Genomic DNA, 18,482 nt, shown 5'->3' on the forward strand with positions numbered 1-18,482 from the left:
TTGGCGGTGCTGCGGGTGTCTTCAGTGCTGGTCGTGATCTTGAGGGTGTTCTTCTGGATGATGGCGATGCCTCCTCCTGGTTTGTTGGAGCTGTCCCTGTGGGTGATCTTGTAGCTGTCCGGGATGGCTATGGTGATGTCAGGTGCTGGGGAGGGATTCATCCAGGTCTCGGGCAGGAAAGCAATGTCTGGGGAGGCTGAGTCGAGTAGATTCCATAGCACTACGGGGTGCTTGTGGACGGAGCAGGTGTTGTGGAGGATACATCTGAGATGGTTGCATCCTGCCTTGGTGGGTGGGTCATTGGCGTGGAGACTGGTGAAGGTGCAGTTCCGGCAGGAGAAGGGTCCGCGGGTGGTCTGCGGGGAGGTTTAAAGGCATGCAGGAGAGCGGCTGGTGTTGAGGGCGTGGAGGGTGGCGGCATCGTAGTGAAGATGAGCCTGGCAGTGGTGTGGATGGGATGAATGTCAAGGGTTCTGGTACTGGATGCGGTTCAGGTGCGGATGGGCTCAGATGGGCTTGCATTTGGCATGCCCACCATTAAGTAGGGAGGTGAGGGAGGAGAGGACAGCTGGGATGCAGGAGGGGGGCGAAAAACAGTGTGAAAAAGGGGGCGGGCCAACGGGTCTGCAGCGGCGGGAGTGCAGCGTGAGGGAGAGAGTAGGGGGTGGGCTGCAGGGGCCGCATCGGCGGGGGCAAGAGAGAGAGAGGGGGAACGAAGTGAGAGAGAGAGAAAGGAGTGAGAGAAAAAATGGGGAAGAGTGAACGCGAAGCAAAAGGAGCACAAAAAGGGACAGACACAGAAGTGCAGCACAATGGAGGGCACAATGGAGGGCCAGCAGAAAATAGGAGGAGAGAGGCAGAGGGCAAAAGGAGCACAACAAGGGATAGACACAGAAGTGCAGCAGAACGGAGGACAAGCAGAAAATAGGAAGGAGAGAGGAGAGAGGCAGAGGGCAGCCTAGTAGGAAAGTAGAGCTCTCCCACTAGACACAAGGGATGAGGCGCAGGCAAAAGCCTGTGGGTGGAGGAGGCCTCAAACTCCTGACAGGTGTCAGGAGTTCAGAGGAGCAAGGGATGAGGGGCTCCACTTACCAGGAGGACAGCCAGGAACAGCAGACCACCATCACAAATGGGATACATTTTATTTTAAAAGCAGGCCATGTTCATTTAATTGGCTGGTGCTTCTTAAAAAAAAGTTTGAACAAGTTCCTATTTGTGAAAACAACAGAGAAAGCAGACACTGATTCTTTGGACCACTCCCTGCTTCCCCAAAACCACTGTGACAATTACCAAATGGGAAGATGTCCCACCGGGTCAGTTTCCCATTTGTGAATCAGATACCACCTCCTAATTCAATTTATGGTTTCCATCGGTCCATTGCTCTTTAGGTCGCAGATGGGAGAAGAAACTCCCCCTTTCACTCATCCTTCTATTTGTGATTTGCACGGGGTCATAAAAAGCTTTTATTGAGTCAGAAAGATTTTTCAGACTCTAAAGATGCTTTTGTAAAATGTATATGGTGGTCGCAAATTATACTTAGCCAATTGCAGATTTTGCAACTGCAAAATAACTTTCCACATAAGGCCCTTTAGTTAGTATTATGATTATATATATATATATATATATATATATATATATATATATATATATATATATATATATATATTTATATACACACACAGAAATGAATCTCACCTTGCCAGTTCAGCAAGTATGTGGCTCATTAAAGATTAGGCAACATGAACAACTGTAAAACCAGGGCATACGTAGCAGGTTTCTGTTAAAACTTTCACATCCGATCCTTTGCCACTTGATTACCATGAAATATGATGCGGAAATATTTGTTTACATAAGAAATAAAAAAAGATTTAATTTAATTTATGCTGCTCTTCAGTTGCCATCACTGCATGAATCTTCTTGGAATACTGGCCCTCATTACAACATTGGCGGTAACTGCCACCTACCACCATGGCGACGGCTGCCAACATACCGTTGCCGTGGGTACCAGGTGCCCACCCGCATTATGACCCTTGACCGAATTCTGCCAGAAGGCTGGCGGAATACCGTAGACGGTCATGGCGGCGGATGGCGGTAAGGTGACGCTGCTGTCAGTAGCAGCGCCACACCAGCAAAACAATGCCTACCGTATCATGAGCAATGTTACGGACTGGTGGTGTTTTGCTGGCCGATGCTGCTGCTGGCAGCAGCGCCGGTCCCGTCTCCTGCAGGAGGACCCACTGCAAGCAGGTTAGTCGGGTTCTCCGACAGGAGAGGGGGTGGAAGGTGTTGTGTGTGTGGGGGGGGTTTATGAATGCGTGCATGCGGGTGTGAGACGCGTGGAATGAGTGCGTGAATACTTGAATGTTAGTGTACGTGTATGTTGTGTGTTGTGAATGCATGTGTGCGACAAAGTATGTTGGTGTGTGGGTATGTATGTGTGCATGCGTGGGTGGATGTGGGTATGCGTGTGTGTATGTTTGTATGTTTGTGATCGTGTGGGTGTGGAAATGGGCGGGGGCAGGAGAGGGAGGGTGGGTGAACACTGTGGAAGGGGAGGGCGTGGGAGACCCGTTTCAGTGCCAGGGAAGGAATTCCCTGGCACTGATAGTGCCTACCGCCATGGTTTTCGTGGCGGTACGCTTGCCACGAAAACCATGGCGGTAGGCGGGGTCATAATCCAGAGGGTGGGATTGTGACGGCCGCAGGGCTGGAGACTGAAGTCTCCAGCCCATCGGTCGTTACCACCCTGGCGAACAAAGTGGTACATTGGCAGTTTGGCTTGAGCCAAACCACCAATGTCATAATTTGGGAAAAGGTACCGCCAGCCTGTTGGCAGTACCTTTCCCAAAATTACCATTGACCGCTATGGTCGTAATGAGGGCCACAGTCTAATCTCACGTATCGCTTTTCTGCTAATGTGTTGGCTAACAGGCCATGGCTGATAACAACATCATAATGGGTGGAAACGTAATTTCTCTTCTCAAATGGGACATCATTAGTCACTTATCACCTCTCTCTTACTTGACATAGTTATGTAAACTGTTACTGACTAGCATGGAGATATGGTATTGGCTATTAGATTCCATGTAACATTACTTGCTGGTGGATTACAAAAATTAAAATTCCTCTACGGCAGTTAAAGAATCAGCATATCAGACACATTATTAATCAAATGGATATTATACATCGCTGGCACAAAAGCAGGAAGTCGCTGCCAGAGAATCTTGCAGGAAAATCCATAGCCGACGGTTATTTATGATATGGCTTTTTCCCGAATACTTTTTAAAACTTTGATTAAAAAACGTTGCATATATTTGTACTTTTGGAAGTGTAGGCATCATGAAAAATGTGCATCTTTAATTAAGATGCGGGTTGCTTTTGATATTCTTATCTTCGTGCTCCAGCTGAGATAAGTTTCAAAGTCAGAGGTGTTAAAACTCAGCATTTGAAAAATACGTTGCAAGTCTTGCGAAATTACAAAGCACACTTTTTAAAATAGAAATGGGGCAAGCGTGGTGACATGTTCTGGTAATGGGAAACTGTTCCTCTACTGCTTGCTACCAAGAGGGTGAGTAGGTGGACTCAAATTCATCTTCTCTGTCCGGGTCACAGCGTATACCTACTGTTGATATCCAACACCTTGGCAGCAAACTATTTTCTACCACCTGTTGTAGACCTACCAGGAAGTCTATCCTTTTGTTAAATTTCTTGCATTTGTTTATAATTTTGGATGTCTGAGGTTATTAGGTGATACAAAAGATGAGGTTTTTTCACCATTTCAGACCTCAGTTACCATATTTCTGCTCAAAAAGACCAACATTTTATTTTAAAGCTGTTATATCTATCGCCATTGCATAGCTGTACAAAGTGTTGATATGTGGAGTGAAGAAAAATCGTTTGTTACAGGTACATAATTGTTATTTGCTTCTAAAATTGTATGCTTCCTATATGCTTCCTGCAGGAAGGCTGCAGTAATTGTTTTCAATGTAAAAGGTCGATTAAAACTTTTATTTGGAAACTTATGATGAATATATACTGTCAAGCACACATTTGCATTGTATTGATAATCATATACATTATAGTCAGCTTTTTATTAACTACACCGTTGTAACCATTTTTTCAAATCAACAGTGCTGAAAAAAGCTAAAACTCAAAGAAATTTCACACAGGTCTAAGAATAGAGAGAGAATGAGTTTCATGTTTTCCAGTTATGTCTGTTTGAGAATCTTGGGCCAGATGTATCAAAGGATTTTTCATTCGCAAACGGTGCGAACCGCAGAATTTGGCCGTTTCCGAATGCAAAAACGTGGCCTGCGATGCATGAAGGCATTCGCAGGCCAAAAACAAGGAATCGCAACATTTGCGATTTTCTGAGAAGCAACATGGTTTTGCGTGGCACATTTTCCGTCTCGCAATTTGCGACATGAAATACCGAATCGCTATTAGAATTTCGCAAATTGTGAGTCGGAATAGCGATTCGCAAATACAGAGTCGGTATTTCACATCGGAAATTGCAAGACGCAAAATGCAACACGCAAAACCATGTCGCAATTCGATGCATCAAAAATTCGCAAATTGCAAATTTTCGCAGAATGGCCTTTTGCACATGCAAATTAACACGGAGTGAAAGCAGGTGGTAACCAGGTCCAACCTATATAAAGAGGCCCAGAATGCCTCAGACTCTTTTCCACAGTGGCTGCACTCTATGTCATGGCGAGGGGAATGAGAATCCTGGCAGGTTTGAGGAGAGGGAGGATGAGACAGGAGCACATTTTCAGAGTGTGCATCACCCTTTTTGACCAGACTGAGGAGGAAATATGTGAGAAGTACAGGTTGAACTCAGCCATGATACTTGACCTGATAGCTGAGCTACAACCCATACTGCAGTGCACAACACACAGGACCAATAGCATACCCACCCATGTGCAGGTGTTATGCTACCTGCACCTACTTGCCTCACGGAGCTATCAAGGGGTCAAAGCACAGGCTGGAGGAGTATCACAGAGTGCCCTCTCTAGATTTTTCAATGCATTTCTTAACGCCATGCTGAGTAGGATACACCAGTACATCAGATTCCCCCACGCCCTACAGGAAATACAGCAGACAAAAATAGATTTCTACCAGATAGCACAGTTCTCCCACGTCCTAGGAGCCATAGATGGGACACATGTAGCAAACTGTCCACCATCGGCCACAGAGTATGTGTACTGCAACCGTAAATACCAACATTCCATGAATATACAGGTGATATGCAATGCCTCCTACATCATAACTGATCTCGTGGGCAGGTACCCAGGGAGTACACATGATTCGTAAATCTTTCGCCGCAGCGAGATTCACACAAGACTGCTAGCTGGGGAGTTTGGTGAAGGATATCTACTAGGTATTGTCCCTCTGTACACTGGTGCATTGATGGCAGTGTGAAGTCAGATGGCTCAGCTACTCATTATACCCTCTGTACCTTCCAGGAGAAAGTGCCTACACAGTGCGCACCTACATGATGATGCCCTACCTAAATCCTACAACACCAGCAGAACGGAGATACAATTCAGCACACAGGGCAACCCGCAATGTGGTGGAGCGCACCTTTGGCCTGCTGAAGAGTCGCTTCCGGTGCATCCACAAAAGTGGAGGGGCACTAGAGTACAGCCCGGACATGACCTGTAGAATAGTGGCCACTTGTTCGATCTTGCACAATATAGCTACCACCAGGGGAATACCTGTGGAAATATCAGATCCAGACTCAGATGAGGATGAGGATCCCATACCACCCCTACAGCCAGCAGACAGGACCAGTGCAGCAGAGGGCAGGCAAAGGGGTGCTAACATCCCACACAACCATTTCAGATGTAAGTAAGAACAACACAACCTCACTGACATGTGTTCTGGTAGTTAGTACCTTTATTACCTTAACTTCAGGTAACATAAGTGTCACTAGGAAAAAAAATAAACACATGTGTCATAAAAGAACCATTTACAATGTCTCACTATTGATTTCATAGTTCACTGTAAAAAAACATTTGCAGTCAGTCCCTTGTGGCCATCAAAGTCACTTTTTATGGCCACGCTTTCCACTCAAGTGCGCAGTGGCCTCGCCGGCACCTCTTTTATCTGCCTCAGTGGCAGTGCTGTGCCTGCCACTGCGACGCCTAAGATCTGTCATGGGCACTACAAGGCTGCTGAGGCTATATGACTCTTCAGTATCCCCTAGTCCAAGTCCACTGGGTGTAGCACTGCGGTTAGCCAGCATAGTATCCAGAACATTTGTAATCTGAACTAGTCCCTGGGCTACATCCTGACTGCTGTGTGCTGCCTCCACCTGTGCGGCCACAGCACGCCGTGATATGAGGGCAGTAGATGTCGCAAGGCGATTGACAGATCTACAAAATCCACTAAACAACCCCATGAATCGCCTTTCATGCCTGCGGTGGCTCACTCTCTCATGCCTGATCCCTGTACAGAGTTCCTTCACTGCATTGGTCAGTTCCCTGGTGTTCTCCGCAGCTTTAATCTGTCCCTCATGCAGCTTGCAAATGTTTGCATTAAGGCACTCCAATTGCTTATGCAGCCCCCCCCCCATGTTGGTATTGTGTGCCTGCATCTGCCTGTGCATTGCCCTCATGTTCTTGTTTTGCAGGTGCTGCACTTTAAGCATAGATGATTCCAGGGCACCGAAGAATGATGGGCCCTCACCTACTTCCACGTACCTGGGAGAGGTACAACCCTTGCCCTGCGTCTGATTGGCACAATGCTCACTGACTCGCTGGTGTTGGAGTCTGATGCAGGCTCTGTTTCAGCATCCTCCACAATGGCACATGCTGATGCTGCTGGGCTTGGGCCATCTGCAACGACAATGTGCAGCATGGCATTTATGTATGTATCACCAAATGTTGCACAATGTTAATAAATGTACAGTTACATCATATTACTATGTAGTGGGTGTTGTGTTCTTCTGGGTGTCGCTCTACTTATTTACATTCTATGTGCTACTTTCAGCTCTGGGTTGTGGACTACCACTCCCATAAGGCATTGTTGTGCTGCTTCTAAGATGTGGAATGGACTACTTATCAAAATGCTTTGCACTAACTGCTAATTCTTAAGAGGCATTTGTACATACACATATGGGGTTACATTTCATTATTGCACTTACCTTTACTGGTGCTTGGTGTGCGGACGTGTCTATGTCAGTGACCCCACTGACAGCTTCTGGGAGCAGTGTCGACTCCACCAGGCCTTCCAAGGGGGTGGAGGGTGTCTGGGTGGATGGTCCGCCTCCTGTGCTCCTTGCCTCCTGTAGTCTGCTGGCCACCCTCACCTTGGCACCGGAACGCAGGTCGTACCACCTCTTTCTAATCTCCTCCACTGAGCGCTGTGCAACCCTCCCTGCGCAGATTTTGGTCTGTATGTCCACCCAGAGTTTGCGCTTCTCACTCTCTGGGACCTGGAGTGAGCTCTTCCCAAAAAGCCAGTCATGGCTCCTCACCACATCCTCAGTGAGCACCCCCAGTTCCTGCTCACTAAACTTCAGTTTTCTCTTCCTCTCTCCCATCTCCTTCCCATTAGCAGCATTGGCCATGGTGATGTAAAGTCCTTGGTTGCTCACAGACTTGCTCCCTGGGGCTGGGCTGTGTCTCTCTCACTGCTCCTTTGGGTGTGGCACCTGGAAACAGCCTGGGCTGACTCACTTCCTGCTTGTGATGTCATCAGGCTGTTCCAGGTGTGCGTTTTCTCAATTTGCGATTGTCAAATACCGAATCACAATTTTTTTTGCGATTCGGTATTTGGCCTCGCAAATTGCATTAGCGATTTTTAAGAAATCACTATTTCCGAATCGCAATTTTGTTACATTGCAATTTGCGACTCAGAAATAGCGATTTCTTAAAAATTGCTATTTGCGATTTGCATAGTGTTTTTTTCATACATCTGGCCCCTTCTTTCCAAAACACTGATGGAGGACTATCCCCAGAACTTAGGAATCAAAAGCCACCCAGGGACTAAAGCAGGCATTGTGCTGGAGGGAACATTTCCTATTATAGTTAGTGGGAGTTAATGTGAAAGCTTGTAGACGTAAACAGACTACCACATGTCAATATCAATTCTACTATATTGGAATTTTGAGGTAAAATGGTTTATGGATTGGGTTAACCTAAAAATCTATTCTCAAACAACACCTGGTTCACTTTGGAACAAAGCATAGAAATAGTAAATCTGTAAAATTCAGTCAGCTTCACTCACAGGTTACTATTAATTTTACAATTTATTGTGCCATGCCCAATTCACTCTCAGTAGAGAACTTCCTGACCTGCAGGAAGAAAATGAGGCTCCTTTCTAATGAATTCAAGAGTTCCTTACTGCATGGCTTGAGTCTGCCTGTACAATTATATTTGGATTAGTGTTCAATCTCTTCAGTAAAAAAGTTGCCCCAGGGCTATTAGCAGGAGCATATTAGTGACCTCCAATTTTACAAAGGGGCTTGTCATGCCAGTGAAGCTGACTGACCCTGATGAAAAGCTAGTACTACGACTGATGGGCGTAGAAGATACCGAAAGGAAACAGATATGACATTCCTGAAACTTGGAGGATCAAATACAAGTTATAATTTTGTTTTGCCTTTTCTCTTGCTTTAGTTAGAACAGAATGTCCAGTTGGAAACAACTTTTCACTGTGAACGTGTACTGGAGTCGTGAGGAGCCTACATGCAACTGGAAACCAAGAATGCTCATTGAGGAATCAGTCATGAAGAATTTTTTTTTCAGTATACTTTTAAGCAAGAACATCTCCTCTGAAATGGGGTACATTTTACTGTGATATATTAGTGTTGAAATGGACCATTTTGCAGGGTTATCCCCAAAACCTTTGCATCTGACCTCCTGTTTTTGACTGTGTGCTGCATTTCCTTTTTGATGGCTTTAGGACTTTGGGCTCTTTACCACTGCTGACCAGTGCTAAAGTGCAGGTGCTCTCTGTCTAAATTGCATTTTTGATTGGATTATCCATGTTGGGCATATTTGATTTAATAGTAAGACCGTAGTAATGTACACTATGGGGGTCATTCTGACCCTGGCGGTCAGTGTAAAAGCGGCGGCCAACCCGCCAACAGGCTGGCGGCCTAAAAATATGAATTCGCCGCTTTAACACTCCGACCGCCACGGCGGTACAAACAAACAGAGCGGCGGTCACCGCCAACAGGCAGGCGGCAGACAATGTACCGCCCACCCTATCACGACCCACCAATCCGCCACCTTTTCCGGGGCGGGAGCCCCGCCGATAAAAACACAGCGGAAACAGACATCTCCAATGGAAAACGCTTACCTCGACACACTCCACGCGGAATCGGAACAGCATGGAACCCGAACTCCACATCCTCCCAGCCATTGCCTTCCTGCTCTTCTTCCAGGATCACAAACCTCGCCGCAGACGACAACGGTGAGTACTGCACCTACGACACAGGGGAGGGGGGAGGAGGAAAGGTTACGGGCACACACATACGCCACACACCCACCCCCACCCTCACCCCCACCGAAATACCTACACACCTATGCAGATCAAAAAGTCAGAGTGACACCCCCAACCCCACCCAAAAACAAAGACAAAAGGCAATGAATGTAAAAGTAGAACCATATTATTGCAACAATAAAGTATAGCGACCTTAGCAATACATGAAGAATGAATAAACATCTAGAACTCTATCCATACAAGTAGCAAAAGTCCGGCCCAGTCATTCAAAGTCCAAATGTCCGTGGGCCAATGTGCAGCAACACATGGGCAAAGCCCACACACGAGATCGAGTCCATTGGAGAGAACACTGCTGGGGCATCACTAAAATAAAAAGACAGGCACCTCAGGGGGAAGGGAAGGGGGGGCACCTCAGCCACATGAGTCCACGACGCCAGATCCACGAAGGGCCTCCATGCCCACTGTGCCATCCTGGGGAGTGCAAAGCCACAGTCTCACAAGTCTCTACAGTGGGTGGATTGCCCACTGTGCCATCCTGGGGAGTGCAAAGCCACAGTCTCACAAGTCTCTACAGTGGGTGGATTGCCCACTGTGCCATCCTGGGGAGTGCAAAGCCACAGTCTCACAAGTCTCTACAGTGGGTGGATTGCCCACTGTGGCATCCTGGGGAGTGCAAAGCCACAGTCCATCAGGTGGATTACAGAGACCACTGGTCATGGAGGAGGCATGGTGGGCAGAGTGCGTCATGAAGGCCTGCCCGACACAGAACCGGGACTGCCAATGGGCCAGCGGTGCTTGACAGGAAGGGCCCAGCGGAGCGGTGCTTGAGATGAAGGGCCCAGCAGAGCGGTGCTTGACAGGAAGGGCCCAGCGGAGCGGTGCTTGAGATGAAGGGCCCAGCGGAGCGGTGCTTGAGATGAAGGGCCCAGCGGAGCGGTGTTTGACAGGAAGGGCCCAGCGGAGCGGTGCTTGAGATGAAGGGCCCAGCGGAGCGGTGCTTGAGATGAAGGGCCCTGCGGAGCGGTGCTTGAGATGAAGGGCCCAGCGGAGCGGTGCTTGAGATGAAGGGCCCAGCGGAGCGGTGCTTGAGATGAAGGGCCCAGCGGAGCGGTGCTTGACAGGAAGGGCCCAGCGGAGCGGTGCTTGAGATGAAGGGCCCAGCGGAGCGGTGCTTGAGATGAAGGGCCCAGCGGAGCGGTGCTTGAGATGAAGGGCCCAGCGGGGCGGTGCTTGAGATGAAGGGCCCAGCGGAGCAGTGCTTGAGATGAAGGGCCCAGCGGAGCGGTGCTTGACAGGAAGGGCCCAGCGGAGCGGTGCAGAGACGGCGGTGCCCAGCGGATCGGTGCTTGAGATGAAGGGCCCAGCGGAGCGGTGCTTGAGATGAAGGGCCCAGCGGAGCGGTGCTTGAGATGAAGGGCCCAGCGGAGCGGTGCTTGACAGGAAGGGCCCTGTTCAGCGGTGCTTCTCACGGCGGGGCCTTGTTCAGTGGTGCTCCTCACGGCGGGGCCCTGTTCAGTGGTGCTTCTCACGGCGGGGCCCTGTTCAGCGGTGCTTCTCACGGCGGGGCCCTGTTCAGCGGTTCTGGTCACGGCGGGGCCCTGTTCAGCGGTGCTTCTCACGGCGGGGCCCTGTTCAGCGGTGCTTCTCACGGCGGGGCCCTGTTCAGCGGTGCTCCTCACGGCGGGGCCCTGTTCAGCGGTGCTTCTCACGGCCGGGCCCTGTTCAGCGGTGCTCCTCACGGCGGGGCCCTGTTCAGCGGTGCCTGTCTTGTGTTTCCAGTGAACCACACCTGGCCAATACTTGCCGCTCAGTCTGCCTCGGACCTTTCCGTTGCGGGGCCCTCCTGTGATGGAGTCCTGGGGCCCTGGCTCTCCTTTGATACCCCCGGAATGGGGCTGGTGGGGCCCTCATGGCCAGGTCGGCTGCTCCCTGCCTTTTGCTCCTTGCTGGCCTTGCCCTCCTTGGCAGACTGTCCGTGGCCCTTGGCTCCCTTACCCGATGTGGCAGGTGACGGTGCAAGGCTACCCTCCTTGGGGGCAGGCGTATCAGGCCTGTCGCGCCTGCCCTTCAGTTTTTTGGTCCTCTTCCCGGGGGGGGGGCTGGCTGTGCCTTTGCTGCTGGACGATGTCCCAGCCCAAGGAAAGGGCGGACTCCAAAAACCAGGCACGACGTTCTTTGGAGTTGCTGGGCTGGTGGTGGCTGAGGTGTTTGTGGAACTCTTACGGGATGAGGGGGTGGGTCAGGTGAGGAAAAGAGGTCCACTTTAGAGAGGAACATTTTCTTTGAAGCCATGGGAAGGGTGGCTGGAGTGGGTATGGGAGTGGAGGAAGAGGATGTGGTTGTAGGAGAGTCAAGTGTGCTGTCTTTGGGTGCAGGTGCTTGGGCAGGAGGCTGACGTGAGGTGGATGGCTGTTGTTTGGGTGCCTGCCTGCGTTTGTGTGGTTGGGAAGCGGGGGTGACAGACACACTGGGAGAGGACACAGGGGACGTGTACATGGCAGTGGGGGTGGTGACTGCACGTGTGCGGACTGGTGTGGAGGGTGTGCTGGTGATTGGTGCAATGGCTGATGGTGGTGTGCTTGCAGGTGTGTGTGGAGACGTCACAGGGAGGGAGGAGGGAGACGAGGAGGTGGGGGACACAGAGGAGGTAGTGGCTGTTGGCATGTCTGCATCTGGATGTTGCTTGGGTGAATGCTTATGTGTCCTGTGGTGCTTATGTCTGGATGAGCTGCCCTTGGGTGTTGAGGTGTGTGCAGGCTGGTCTGTAGGTGTGGATGGGATAGGCATAGGAACAGGTGAGTGGGACTTGGTGGAGGGAGTCAGAAGAGGGAGGCTGGAGACAGGGACAATCGCTGCCGTCAGTGCTGAGGCCAGAGCATTGAACGATCGTTGATGGGCAGCCTGACCCGAATGAAGGCCCTCCAGGTATGCATTGCTTTGATGCACCTCCCTCTCCACACCCTGGATGGCATTCAAAAGGGTAGACTGCCCAACAATGATGGTCCTCAGGAGGTCAATGACCTCCTCACTGAGGGCAGCAGGGGTGACTGGGGCAGGGCCTGAGGTGCCTGGGGCGAAGGAGATGGCCGGCTTCCTGGCCTTGCGGGCGCGGGCCGAAGGCCGAGGGGCTGCTGGGAGGGCGGAGCTGGTGCGCTGGGTGGCGGCTGTACCTGTTTCTGCGGTGGGCACGGATGTTGCCGCCACCGCAAGGGAGCTCCCTTCCGAGGACGTGTCGGTGTCGCTGCTGTCTCCACGGGTCCCCGTGGTGGAGCCCCCCTCGCCCTCCGTCTCACTGGTCATGTCGGAGTCCGTTGCATGGCCCTCCGGGGCCATGTGAGATGCAGCTCCCTCTTGCGCCAATGCCACTTCTCCTCCACCTGATGATGCTAATGCACACATTCACAGAAAGACAAAGAAAATGGGGGGCGGGTGGAAAACATAAAGACAAGTTGAGTGCATTCATTGGGGACACCGTTGGCGGAGAGGACAGACACAGAAGCCCCCTGCACTACGCTGCGCACTTGGGGTACACTACTCATTCACTGGGACATGCCCTACAAGCCTATGGGCGACAACTGCCCACACAGTATACACTGGTCCATGAATCGCGTTACTAGGCACCCTACAGAGGTGGGGGGCGGGGGCACAGGACCATACCTCACGGACGGGCCTATCCTACAGAAATCGCCTTGGCCTAGGGATACCCACAGCCCTCCTCCCCCACCCAGGCACCTCCACTGCGCGCAAAATAGCTGAATGTGCTGGTACTCACCCCCTTGTGTCTGCTGTGATGTCCTCAAGCGCCCATCTAAATCGGGGTAGGCCACCGCCAGGATCCAGGACATCAGGGGGGTCAAGGTATGACTGGCACCCCTCCTAGGTTGGGAGGCCATCCCCAGCAGAGCCTCCGCGGTCTTCCTGCTCCAACGGCGGATGTCCTCCCACCTCTTGCGGCAGTGGGTGCCCCTTCTGGTGTGGACCCCCAGGGCCCGGACGTCCTTGGCGATGGCACGCCAAATGTCAATCTTCTGATGGGCGCTGACCTATGTGACATGTACAGGGGGGGAAGAGAAACATCATCACTTTTCTGCATGCTCGATGTGAGTGGCCCCCCCTCCCCAACCTTGCCATGTGGCACATGCTCTCATCTGTCGTGCCATGCATTCGTCATTCGCTGCCCTCCCCTCCATCGTACATCCTCCCCACTCAGCCCAGGCATTGGCACTATGCATTGCCTCCCGTGTACTCACCTGTTGGTCTGGAGGCCCGTAGAGTAGCGCATACTGGGGGAGGACCCCGTCCACAAGCTTCTCCAACTCCTCGTAACTGAAGGCGGGGGCCCTTTCCCCAGTCGCAGCAGCCATTGTCACTTCCAGACCGAGGTCACAGCCGCACTTGCAGTATAGGTCCTCTCCTGTGGATGCTCAGGTCTCGTGTGATCAAGCAGAGAGAAAATGGCGGTTACGGCCGCAGCGGTGCTTGCCGCGGCGGTGCGTACCGCGGCGGTGCGTACCGCGACCGCCGACGCTCACCGCCATTGGCTCCTGAAATCCATAGGGTTCAATGTTGTCCAATGCGGCTTTGCGCCGCGGACTGCGACCGCCTACCGCCACGGTGTGCCACGCTTGCGCAATGACCTCACTTCACATTGTCACACTTCACAGGTCAGGCAGCCGCCATTTCAAGGGCCCACATGGCTTCATTCCTACTGCGTCACACATGGCTAGGCCTTGCACCGACAATCATACTAGCCATTCAAACCCGAGAGATTCGTGTACTGGGCATGCTGTGGGCACTTACCTGTGGGTTGCTTGACTCTGTGCTCCATGTTGTCCTTCCTAGGCATCGTCCGCTGGGACTTGCGAGGAGACGGAGGAATCTTCCCGTGTACAGACCGCTGGTGGACCTGTCGACAATGGAAGAAAGACACGTCATACTCACCTACAGACTCAACCGTGCCACTATACAGGAACTGAGTGCCCAGCTGGAGCCAGACCTGATGTCACCCATCCGCCAACCCACAGGGATTCCGCCTCTAGTGCAGGTGCTGTCAGTACTGCATTTTTTGGCAAGTGGATCATTTCAAACTAATGTGGCCATTTCATCTGGGATGTCTCAGCCTATGTTTTCAAAGGTGTTGTCCAGAGTGTTGTCTGCCCTGATGAAATACATGCGGAGCTACATCATTTTCCCTGAGGTGGGTGACTTGCCTACAGTGAAGGGTGATTTCTATGCCCTTGGACACATTCCCAATATCATTGGTGCCATTGATGGTACCCATGTGGCTTTGGTTCCCCCAAAAGACGATGAGCAGGTGTACAGGAACCGTAAAAATTATCATTCGATGAATGTCCAGGTGGTCTGTTTGGCTGACCAGTACATCTCCCATTTAAATGCCAAGTTCCTTGGGTCAGTGCATGACGCGTACATCATGCGAAATAGCAGCATCCCTTATGTGATGGAACTGCTACAGAGACACCGTGTGTGGCTAATTGGTGACTCTGGTTACCCAAACCTGCCTTGGCTATTGACCCCAGTGAGGAATCCCAGGACCAGGGCAGAGGAACGGTACAATGAGGCCCATGGGCGTACCAGGAGGGTGATTGAGCGGACCTTCGGCCTCCTGAAGGCCAGGTTTAGGTGCCTGCATATGACTGGTGGATCCCTAATGTACTCACCAAGGAAGGTGTGTCATATCGTCGTGGCCTGCTGCATGCTTCACAACCTGGCTTTGCGACGCCAGGTGCCTTTCCTGCAGGAGGATGGTCCAGATGGTGGTGTTGTGGCAGCTGTGGAGCCTGCGGAGAGTGGAGAGGAGGAAGACGAAGAGGACGACACAGACAACAGGGACAGAGTGATACTGCAGTATTTCCAGTGACACACAGGTAATAATCTACTCCTGCATTGTATTATATCTGTAACTGTAGTGGCTCTCTACTGTCTGACCTTTCACCCCAATTTATGGTAACTTAGTTGTGTATATCACTTCCTATTTCAGTGCCCTCTGTTTTTTTTTCCCCATGGACTACCGCTGTGTGACACTGGTATGTTGTCATCACAATGTAACTAGAAATGTTTTGTTGGTTATATCGAATACATTTGGTTTAAATAAATAGATAGCAGAATCCAGTTGGTTAATGTGCAATAATTGTGTTTATTGAAGCTTTAAAATAGGTGTATAGTTCAAAAAGTGTGATGGTGGAGGCATGTCCATGGCAGTGTCCAGACTGTCGTTCCTACAGGTCCATTGTCCATATGCCTGTGGAAGGTGGAGCAGGGGCAGTTCAAGGTTGGACAGGGTAAACAAGTGGGACAGTGGGATGACATCCGGGGGTTTCCGTGCATGGCGGGGGTCTTGACATCCTACTCTGTCTTCTTCCTCGATCTCAGGCCTTTCTTGCGGGGTGGTTCTTGTTCTGCAGGGGGTGGGGTACGGGAGGGCCATTGCTGTTGTGTCGGGGCCTCCTGACCACTAGCGCCGGCGGAGGTGGTGGGCTGTTCTTCCTCCATGCTAGTGGCAGGGGCCCTTTGGGGTGCCACATGGTCCCGCAATGTGGTGACAATCTGGTTGAGTGCCACCACGATTGTACCCATTGCGGAACTGATGGTGCGCAGTTCTTCCCGGAACCCCATGTACTGGCCCTCCTGCATGGCCTGGATCTCCTGGAACCTGGCCAGGACCGTCGCCATCGTCTCTTGGGAGTGGTGGTACGCTCCCATGATGGTGGTGAGGGCCTCTTGGACAGTGGGTTCCCTAGGCCTGTCCTCCCTCTGTCGCACAGCAGCCCTCCCAGTTCCTCTTTGTTCCTGGGCCTCTGTCCCCTGGACGGTGTGCCCACTACCAGTGCCCCCAGGTCCCTGTTGTTGTTGGGGTTGTGGGTTACCCTGGGTGCCCTGTACTGGTAGACACACCGCTGCTTGACCTGTCCTGGAGACAGAAGCATGGGCCCGCTGGGAGGGTGCTGTGCTGGTGTTTCCTGAGGGGGGTAGGTCTGCTGTGGCCTGGGGCTTACTGAGGGTAACCGACTGTCCAGAGGTCCCCGATGGTCCGGGCTGGTCATCAGGTTCTAGGTCGACAGAGCTGCTGTCATCACTGGGGGCCTGTTCTGGGGGTGGGATGGACAAATCTGGACCCTCCTGGCCGGTGTGTTGGCGTTCGGGCCCTGCAGGGGTAAAAGAATATGGTTATTGATTTTGTGTGTGCCGTGGCGTGCGATTTGTGGGTGCCCTTGTCCCCCAGTGCTGGCAGTCCCATGTGGGAGGAGTTGTGAGGGTGGTTTGTGGGGGGGGGGGATGGGTATGTGCAGTGGTCATGCTTAGGTGATGGGTGTCCATGGTTTGTGTTGGCATTCAGGGGCTTGGGTTGGGTTGGGTGGGTTGTGCTGGTGAGACATTAACAGGGAGTATGTGTGCTGGGGGGTTAGGGGTGAGGGTGGGGGTGTGGGTTGGCATGCTGGTGGTTGGGGGGGTGAAGTAGTTGAGATTAGACTTACCAGAGTCCATTCCTCCGCCTACTCCAGCGAGGCCCTCAGGATGCAGGATGTTCAAGACCTCTTGCTCCCATAATGTGAATTCGGGTGGAGTGGGTGGGGGTCCGCCGCCAGTCTTCTGCACAGCGATGTTGTATCTTGACACCATCAACCGCACCTTCCCCGTAGGTCGTTCCAGCGCTTTCGGATGTCTTCCCGATTTCTGGGATGCTGTCCCACAGCGTTGACCCTGTCGACGATCCTTTGCCATAGCTCCGCCTTCCTGGCTATTGTGGTGTGCTGCACCTGTGTGCCGAAGAGCTGGGGCTCTACCCTGATTATTTCCTCCACCATGACCCTGAGTTCTTGGTCCGTGAACCTGGGGTGTCTTTGGGGTGCCATGGTGTGGTGTGGATGAGGTGTGGGGTGGTGTTTGTGGTGATGAGTGTGGTGGTGTGTGGTGTTTTGTGCGTAGATGTGGTGTGGGTGATGATGTTGGGTTCCTGTGTGTGTTGTGCTTTGCGTTCCCTGTGCTCTCTCTCTGTGTATTGCGCCTTGTCTCTGAATTTCGATTTGTGGGGGTTTGTGGGTGATGTGGGTGTGTGTTTTATATGGTGATGGGTGTGTGGGTGTGGTGTGTGTATGTGTATCAGGTGTGTGTATTTCGAATTGTCCAATGTGGCTGTGTTTTGTAAAGGTGTGTGTATTTTGAGCGCGGCGGTGTGTACCGCCAATGGAATACCGCGGTTGAAAGACCGCCGCGTGGATTCGTGGGTCGTAATGGCATGGGCGTGTTTGTGTTGGCGTGACGGTGGAGGTTTGGTCATCTCCAGTTTATCGCTGACCGCTGATGAGGCGGGCTTCAGTGGATGTCGGGTTTTTGGCGGTTTTGCAGTTGTGGGTCAGAATGACTGTGGCGGTTTACCGCGGCCGCGGCGGGATGATGGCGGTCTTCTGACCGGCGGTAAGAGCCTTTTACCGCCAGGGTCAGAATGACCCCCTATGTGTGCCCAGGGCCTGTAAATCAAAAGCTATTACAGGGACTGCAGCACTGATTGTGCCACCCACATGAGTAGCCCTGTAAACACATCTCAGGCCTGCCATTGCAGTGTCAATGTGTGCAGTGTTAACTACCAGTTCGGCCTGGCAAGTGCACCCACCTACTAGGCCCAAACCTTCCCTTTTACTACATGTAAGTCACCCCTAAGGTAGGCCTAAGGCAGCTGCATGGGCAAGGTCTAGTGTAGTTAAAAAGTAGGACATGTACTGGTGTGTTTTACATGTCCTGAAAGTGAAATACTGCTAAATTTGATTTTCACCCCTGCAAGTCCTAGCTCTCCAATTGGTTAACATGGGGATTGCCTTGAAATATCTTTTAAGTGTAATTTGCCCTTGCGAGCAGATAGAGATTTGGAGTTTGGGGTCTCTGAACTCCCAATTTAAAAATACATCTTTTGAAAAGTTGTTTTTTTAAGTTGTAAGTTTAAAAATGGCACTTTTAGAAAGTGAGCATTTTCTTGCTTAACTATTCTGTGCCTCTGCCTGTCTGTGGAACAC

At 51.5% G+C, this 18,482-nt stretch overlaps 1 protein-coding gene and 1 long non-coding RNA gene across 2 annotated transcripts in view; one reads left to right on the top strand and one right to left on the bottom strand.

Moving 5' to 3' along the window:
- Positions 1-6,766, top strand: part of LOC138300268 (uncharacterized) — a 133,933-nt gene extending 127,167 nt beyond the window's left edge. Inside the window, exon 3 of the long non-coding RNA XR_011204898.1 lies at positions 6,638-6,766. This is a non-coding gene — a long non-coding RNA (uncharacterized lncRNA). The remainder of the gene's footprint in view (positions 1-6,637) is intronic.
- The window catches only part of SORCS3 (sortilin related VPS10 domain containing receptor 3), a 2,578,554-nt gene that overhangs the window by 939,781 nt on the left and 1,620,291 nt on the right, over positions 1-18,482 (bottom strand). The gene's annotated exons all lie outside the window — the stretch shown is intronic.

Source organism: Pleurodeles waltl, chromosome 6, assembly GCF_031143425.1.
Source record: "Pleurodeles waltl isolate 20211129_DDA chromosome 6, aPleWal1.hap1.20221129, whole genome shotgun sequence".
Lineage (NCBI taxonomy): Eukaryota > Metazoa > Chordata > Amphibia > Caudata > Salamandridae > Pleurodeles > Pleurodeles waltl.